Source organism: Terrapene carolina, unplaced genomic scaffold, assembly GCF_002925995.2.
Source record: "Terrapene carolina triunguis isolate 2854851 unplaced genomic scaffold, T_m_triunguis-2.0 Scaffold21536, whole genome shotgun sequence".
Classification (NCBI taxonomy): domain Eukaryota; kingdom Metazoa; phylum Chordata; order Testudines; family Emydidae; genus Terrapene; species Terrapene triunguis.
Window position 1 is genome coordinate 2700 of NW_020685887.1, and position 8242 is coordinate 10941.

Sequence of the window (8242 nt, forward strand, 5' to 3'; positions counted from 1 at the left end):
TCTGTTATAACTCTGTAGCTTTTTATGAAGGCAGGAGTAAAATAAAAGTAGCTGCAATCGTTCCACAGTTAACTAAAACTGAAAATTTACATAATTTAAATCAGACTCCTAATCTTAATTTTTGCTTAATAAATAAGTCCATAAGAAAACTCTGTTGGGAAACTGCTACAGTTTACTTAGAAAGTGCACTTCTCCTATATAGGTCATAAGGATCCTATCTGTCTGAATACTGGCTGCTCTTTCTTTCTTTGATCTGCAGAGTGACTGATGCTTTTCTGATATCAGTTGTGAGTACAGGAGAATTTCATTGCATCTTCTTTCTTTGCCCCAGCTACTGTTCTCCCTTCTTGTTGCATTGATAGTGGGTGGGTGTGTCTCGCATTTTTTTTTTAAATCATATATGCTAGGGACAGTCTTGTCCTCTTCTCCTCTCCTGATGTCAGTGTAGATGCAGGCAGTGCAAAATGTACTACAGTCATATAGTATTTCAAATGCAAAGCTGCATGTCTCTGATCTGAGGTTTGAAGAACAATGTGGAACTAGCTATTTTACGGGATGTCTAGATTTCATTCCCGTAGTAAAAGAACTGGTGATAGGAAAGCAGGAAGAGGTTTGTTTTTTGTTGTTGGTGGTGGTGGTGGTGGACTGTGTGTGCATGTGTGTGTGTGTGTGTGTGTGTGTGTGTGTGCAGCTTAAATTGGTTAAATAGCCTAACTTGCAGTACTCGGTGTTTCAAAAATGTTAGACTGCCAACCTGTGTCATAGAGAAGTCTTTTGTTTAAAAAAACCCCATGAATAAAGCTACTTTAAGGGAAATTACTGCTGTGTCCAACCCTGAAGAGCTATGAAATCTTTGCTCACCAATTCTCATAAAACTTGTATTTGTCATGTGTTTTTGGTAGCTTTAGTATTATGATATATTATAAATAAAGTGCATTTCATTGATTTTAAAATGAAATTAGTAACTGGAAAAAATGGCCAGTATTTTTTTTAAGCCTGTGACAATTATAAACTACTGTATTCTGTCATTATACTTAGATATACGCTAGATTCTAGAAAGTAAATCTAAAGTTCTCCTGTGAAATGCTGGCTGTGCAAACCCTTCCATGGCTGGATCATTCTTGTGTTTTTATTTTAAGTACAAATAAATATGTATAACAAATTTAAAAGTATGTAATTAGTAATTTGATATGTCGGGTGGCGCCTTTTTTTATGTGTTCGCTACCACTGATGTTAGAACCTGGCTACGCCATTGCCCCTGAGTTATGATTCTGACACACTTCACTCCAACTCATTGGTTTAGATAAAGCAAAAACAAGTTTATTAACTACAAATGATAGATTGTAAGTGATTATAAGTGATAGCAAACAGATCAAAGTGGATTACCTAGCAAATAAAGAAAATAAAATGCAAACTAAGCTTGACACACTAACTAGATTGGCTATGAATAGCAGATTCTCACCCTAAGAGATGATACAAGCAGGCTTCAGATCGTTAAGTCACAACCTGCGCGTGCTTTACAGATTGGAATTCCCACGTATAGAAATCCCTTTAGCCTGGGTCCAGCACTTCCTCCAGTTCAGTCTCTGTTCCTCAGTTGTTTCCAGGAGACTTCTTGTGTGGGGAGTGAAGAACCCCAGATGATGTCACTCCCTGCCTTATATAGCTTTTGCATATGGTGGGAACCATTTGTTCCCAAACCTTGGTTCCCAGACCAATCTGTGGAAAAATACTGACATCCCAAGATGGAGTCCAGAGACATGTGGTCTCATCACATGTCCTTGTAGAGTCATAGCAGCCATTACTTGGAGTCTTTCTGGAGCATTCTCAGGAAGGCTCACCAGGTGGGAGATAAGCTTCTCCTAAAACCTATTGTTTTTTTTCTAATGGCCATCTGCCCTGAATAGGCCCTTCCCCACCCACTATCTAGACTGAAAGCATCTTGTCTGGTGAGCGTTACCCAGGTGTAACTACATTTGAAAGACAGATCCATAGTTAATAATCATAACTTCTGATACAAAAATGATGCATGCATACAAATAGGATAATCATATTCAGCAAATCATAACTTTTCCAATGACACATCACATGACTTATCTTGCATAATATACATTAGAATTATGTCATAATCATATCATAATAATATCACTGTGAAGAATATGGGATGCAGTGTCACAGGGCTGATTCCTCCTTATTCACCCTGGTGAAAATCAGGAGTAATTCCTTTGGAGTCTATGATTCCGATTCCCCCAGGGTAAGTCCATGGTGTACATTGGAGTGTGGCTGATCTAAGGAAGAGGAAATTCAGGCCCTTTGACTTCAGCCCCTGATGCATCCTCTACTCTCTGAACCCTGTTAACCTAGACCCTGAGCATCTCCCTCCCTCTCCCTCACAGTCCAGACCCCCAAAGAAACACCCACAGCCCCTAATCCCCTCCCTCCCATCTCACAACCCTCCACCCCACAGACTCTCCCAGCCCCTGTTCTTTGATATTCCCCCCTCCTATGGTCCAGAAACAATTCCCCACCTAGAGTTCTTGGTTCAGCTTCCTCAGAGATCCCTTCTGAAACCCTTTGCCCACCAGCCCCCTCCTCTGCTCAGCCCCACTACCCTGACATGGCCCCAGCCCCAGGGAACAGCCCCCCACATCTAGCTCCAAACAGCTGCCCATTCTCTCTTTCTGTTTCCCATTGTCAGGCCCTGGCCATCACTTCCTTCCGCCCTCTTCCTCTCCTTCCTCTGCATGGCCCAGCTCCCCAATCCTGAACAGTGCCCCCAGGGTGGCCTCTTCCTATGCCCACCCAGCACACAGCAAACCTGAGGAACTCACTGACACAAGGTATTGCTGAGACAAAATAACCAGCAGAGTGACACATTGACAGGGATCATGAGAGCTCCCGGCAGTTACATTAGATCAGAGAATGAATTAAACTTCCATGGTGCAGGTCTCCAGCTAACCATTAATTCACAGGAAAGAATTGTCCATTGGGGTAGTGTGGGGGTGGTCCCGCCTCCATCTACATCAGCTGGGGCTGGTCCCTTCAGGAGTCACTGCTCTGATCAGGGCTGTTCCCAGGAACCTGAGGAAAGAGACACCTTTATTCCCATAAAGCTCAGCTGACTCTCAGGGCTGGATACAGACACCCCAGGGTCATGCATGGGGCAGGGAGAGGCTGGGAAAGTGGCAGGGAACCCCTGTTGCCTCCCTGAAGAGGCAGCAGGTGACTCTCCCCCACCCCTTGGGATCAGCAAGGTGCCCACAGACAGGCAAGGGGCAGCAGTGGTCACCCCAGTCTTCACCTCCCCATCTAGGCTGTATCCACTTGATTGAAGGGGTAGGGAAAGCCGTGCTCCTCCCCTTCTCCTACAGACAGAGCCTCCTCATGGGGTGAGGTGGGTAGGATCCTCCAAAACAGTGGGCAGGATTTCGAACCCATGGAGATGCCTGGAGCAGTTCCTCACTCTCAGAGCCATTTTCTCAGGCTCTCTGCAGACTCAGGCAGACGATGCTGCAGCTGCTGCACTGGGGGTAGATCTCCACATCACACACCTATTGTTCCAGCCTAGGGGTAGCACAGCATCTGGAGCTGGCCCAGGGCACTAGACTCCTGTGGAAAATGGGAAAATTCTGTTGGTGGGGGGTGGGGAGACAAATATTTCACCAAGATCTATGAAAATTCATTAAGAGCTCAAACAGAACTGAATCATGGATCATCTCTAAATAAATAATTCATTATGAATTATTCAGCCAGCCTCAGTTATAATCGTCCAGATTTTGGTAAAGTGAGGCACAGAGAGTTGAGCTAATATAGACGCATAGCGGGCTTAGATCACAGGAGTTCTTGGCATCTTGACCTCCTCTCTCTAGATGGCTGGCTCTACTTTTTATTATTTTGGCTGGGATTCTCAAGGGAGTCTAAGGGAGCTAGGAGCCCAAGATGTATGTGCCTTAATCCCGTAGGCTCCTTTGCAAACCCCAGCCCTTGTTTTCTGAAATTCAGGACAAGCCCAGGCCATGGAAGTTAACAATATATATATATGAAGCCAGGACTACAAAGGAGCATCTAAGCAGGTTAGGCACCTATCTCCCACTGAATGACCATGGGATTTAGCCACCAAGCTCACTTAGGAGCATTGATAAATCCCAGCAGGTGCCTGTTTCTTTGTAATCCTGACCCATAGATAATGCAGAAGTTGGGCTTGAATCAGGGAATCCTGGGGGAGATCACAGGCTCTGTGCTATGTGGGGGTCAGACTAGAGGACCAGAATGGCCCTTTTTAGCTTTATCACCTAGGCATCTGTTCACTGGCCTCTGGGCCTCTGCTGCTGAGCTGTGCAGAGCTCCAGGGAGTAAGTCCCAGTAGCCCTTAGGAAATAGACCTGGATAAATCACCTTCCCGCAGCATCAGTCCTTTAATGCCAGTGCAGCTCAAAGCCAACTCCACACAGGTCATCTGCAGAGACCAACAGGTGTGAGTCCAGTTGTGTCAGTTCAGTCTCAGATTGAGGGGTGTAGGATTCCCAGATACCTGTGCCTTCAGCTTCTAGATTCTGGTATGCAGATAGATATTGAACAGAGAATCCTGGTGCTAGATGACTGCATGTGTCATATGTTCAGAAAAAAATCCACAAAGAACAATACAGTAAGTTTGCTATTTCAATTAAATATATTGGGGGATCAACATACAAGGGGAAATTAAGATGATAAATATGAATTACAATATGAACTCATTAAGACTTTTCTCAGTTTAATCAATATCTACTGCTGATTGTTATTTTTCCACCCTTCAGGAAAATGTTGACTTCATTGAAAAGCCAAAATCCTTCCCCCCCCACATTTTTTGGCAAATGAAAACTCTCTGTTGAAAACTGGATTTTGTTTTTAATCACAAAACCAAAACTCTTTGGTTTTTGAGTTTTCGTTTCTTTACAAACCAAACCAAAATGTTTGAGAGAAGCAGACAGATTCTGAGATTTGCTGTTGTTTAGCAGAAAAAACAATCTCCATTAAAAAGAACACAGCTGAAAATTTCCAACTTGCTGTAGACTTTAAATAAATTGGGGAACATTAATATTGCCTGGTAAGACTTTAATTCCAAATCAATTTATTCTGTTGCATCTGGACAATTTCTCTTTCAAAAAGATAGTTGCACAGAGGTAACGACTGAATAACCATTAAAGTTGACAGAACACACAATGTTTTGTACAGATTAGCCCCTTTAAACCCTAAGTTAGAGGAGAACCAAGCAGCCAACACCTGTCTATCCTGACCCCATTCAAGGGCATACGGGAGCTCACTGGGAGTAGAACCCAGAACTACTTGTCTAGATACACACTGGTGCTGGCTGAGTATAAATGGAGTAAATTACACATAACAAGATATGTGGACATGTTTTCAAAGGGATTTAGGCACCTAGTGTGATTTTCAGAAGCACCGAGGAGCCTGGGGTTGGGTGCCTAGATGTTTTCAATACCCCACTAGGTTTCTCAATACCCTTAAAACTGTGCTGCATAGCCCCTTTGCAAAAAACCTTACAGTCCTAGTAGACAAGGCAGAGATAGGAAGGGAGGGGAAACAGAGGCAGAAAGAGGGGAAATGACTGGACCAAGATCACACAGCAGGTCACTGGCAAAAACAAAAGTAGAGCCCAAGTGTTCTGGCAATAACTGTACCACACAGCACAGAGTAATCGAAACAACATGGTGGTAATGGAGGGCTGCTGCTAGACCCTTGTTACATGCCAGGAGAAGAGCAGCTGGGAGTTGGTGCCAGAAATCAATTTGGAAGCAGGCTGCAGGCCATCCAGGCCCAGAGCTTGTTGTAGAAAAACTACAGATGAGTTGCCACTTATGATGTTGCGTGAGTCTATGTGATATTGCCCTGCAAAGTGGGAATCAGGCTGTGCTGGCATTTTAGTAGACCAGTTTTGTCGGCAAGCTGTGAGCTTGGAGAGGGACATTCTTTGCAAGAGTTTCTGGGTTTGGATTGTGCTTTGTTCCATCCTTCATACTGCATTTTAACAACCCACACCCTGGGCCAAATCCTCAGATGGGGTAAAGTGAGGAAGCTCCATTGAGTTTAAAGGAGCTGACCCAATTCACACTAGTTTGCTAACAGGACTGATGGATCATCAGAAGCGAGGAGCATTAACAGCACCTGGTCATTGCAAGTGACGAGTGCTGGGAACCTTTGACATTCATATGAAAAGATAAAAGGAGAAGGGGAATCATGGCAAGTCCCTCTGTCACTCTCATCCTGACCATTGTCCTTCTCATTCCCCCTACACACAATGTTCAGAAGAAGGAAATGTCCAACCAAACGACCATGACCGAGTTCCTTCTCTTGGGATTCTCTGACGTTTGGGAGCTGCAGATTTTGCACTTTGTGGTGTTTCTGGTGCTTTACCTGGCACCCCTGGTGGGGAATCTTCTCATCATCACAGCCGTAGCCCTTGATCTCCACCTTCAACCCCCCATGTTCTTCTTCCTGATGAATCTATCCATCCTAGACCTCGGCTTCATCTCTGTCACCATCTCCAAATCCATGGTTAATTCCCTCATGAACACCAGGTTGATTTCTTATTCTGGGTGTGTTGCCCAAGTTTTTCTCTTCGTATTCTTTGGTGCAGCTGATCTCGCCATACTGACCATCATGGCATATGATCGATATGTTGCCATCTGTCAACCACTGCACTATGATACTATAATGAACAGGAGAGCTTGTGTCCAAATGGCAGCCAGTGCCTGGATCAGTGGTTTCTCTACTCTGTCCTGCACACCGGGAACATGTTTGCAACAATATTCTGTGGAGGGAACGTGGTGGATCAGTTCTTCTGTGCAATCCCCCAGCTACTTAAGCTCACCTGCTCTGACACATACCTCAGTGAAGTTGGGGTTATTGTCTTTAGTCTGTGCTTAGTCTTGAGCTGCATAATTGTGTCGTATGTTCAGATCTTCAAAACAGTGCTAAGAATCCCCTCTGAGCAGGGCTGGCATAAAGCCTTCTCCACCTGCCTCCCTCACCTCATTGTGGTCTCCTTGTTCCTTTGTACTGCTACCTTTGCCTACCTGAAACCCATCTTCAGCTCAACTCCAGGTCTGAATCTCATGGTGGGTGTTCTCTATTCTGTGTTGCCACCAGTGATGAAGCCAATCATCTATAGCATGAGAAACAAGGAGATCAAAGGTACACTGAGTAAATGGATAGATTGGAGGTTACTCACTAAGAATAACATTTCCATATTTCTTCTTCAGTAGCAATTTCATTCTGTGTTTCCTTATGAATATAATCAGCTGATGACATTATTGCCTCCATGAGAAAATACTGTGCAAACCATTTATGCAGAATTGGGTATTCACACTTGTAAAAGTCCAGAAAAACATGACTCAAGATAAAATGATTTACTATAGGTTTACACCAATCTAAGTAAGATTGGAATCTATCTATCATATACTGCTATCCATCACCATGCTATCGGAGCATCTTGCCCATAAAATCAGTAGCCATAGCAGAGTCCCTACTGAGGTCTCTGGCTCTTCTTGTATTTGGGGATAAAATCTCAGATTGAGGTATCAATGTATTTGTTATTTGTACTTTGTTTGTTTGCCAGATTTTTAGCCTATTTTTGTTTAGCTGGTTTGTTGGTGATTTGGTTTGTTTCTTTGTTCCAGGAGGTCTTGGAGGTGCAAAGGGGAGATGGTAAGCATTTGGTTAGGCAGGATTTCAATGTTTGGGCTCTCTTGGTGGGCTCATATGTTATCTCTTTGATGGGGTTTTCTGGGCGAGCTGAAGGTTTGCTCCCCACAATGATAAAAGGGGGCAAAAGAGGTTTCTGAATGGCTTAGTTCCCACTGAAATGATTGTGTGTGTACTGTTGGGGTATTATTGGATTATTGATGGTAAGTTACGGACATAAGAACCTCAGCTGGGCCTCTTTTTATTATTTTAACCTAAATGAATATGTAAAAACTGTGTCATTCTTGCTATGGTGGAAAGGCTGATTTGGAGAGAAACTTTTTCCAGAGTTTCCTAAGGAAAACCTGACTCAGATAATGAGGCCAAATTTGGATTCCATGGAAATCACTGTGGTTTAGAACCTCACTTCAAGGATATCAAGTTTTTGCCAATAGCCTCTACACACAAGGATCCAGATTTGGCTGACAGCACCTGGAGAAAGTGAGTGTGACAGCAAGGTAAGGGTCAGATTTCCCAACTCAGCTAGACCAGCCCCAATGCAGAG

General features: G+C 43.8%; 1 pseudogene; it reads left to right on the forward strand.

Moving 5' to 3' along the window:
• The first annotated feature begins 6309 nt into the window (after positions 1–6309).
• On the forward strand, positions 6310–7259 carry LOC112121297 (annotated as a pseudogene).
• Positions 7260–8242: the final 983 nt, after the last annotated feature.